Below are 547 nucleotides of genomic sequence, written 5' to 3'. Positions count from 1 at the left end.
AAGTTCAGGTTATCCTGAAAGATGGCAAGCTTATAAAGGAACTGTATCACAAGTCTTGTGAGGAACCGGTGTTTTTACATTACCACTCACATCACTCACTACACGTTAAACGTGAGACTATTATTGGACAACTAAACCGTATTAATAAGACTTGTACAACTAATGAAGGTAAATCCAAAGCTATACAAGATCTTGTACATAAATTAAACGTTATTGGATATCCTAAAACATTTATTGATAAGACTTTATGAAACTATGAAAACAGAGTCCACAGTAACAATGCAAAAACATTACCACATGTAAAACAAAACAATTTCACACGAATTTCGCTGTACCATATATTAGTCCTAAAAAGTCAGCTCGCATTAGACAAGCATGAATACAATTAGGTCTTGTCATCAGAGTTACAGAGAAACCAGGTAGATCTTTGAAAAATGTGTTAGTAAGATCAACCTTTAAACCCAAAACATCAGGGTTACAGAGAAACCAGGTAGATCTTTGAAAAATGTGTTAGTAAGATCAACCTTTAAACCCAAAACCTCAGAGT

This window comes from Limulus polyphemus, unplaced genomic scaffold (genome assembly GCF_000517525.1).
Source record: "Limulus polyphemus unplaced genomic scaffold, Limulus_polyphemus-2.1.2 Scaffold1020, whole genome shotgun sequence".
NCBI lineage: Eukaryota > Metazoa > Arthropoda > Merostomata > Xiphosura > Limulidae > Limulus > Limulus polyphemus.
Note: the sequence above shows the minus strand (reverse complement) of the source record.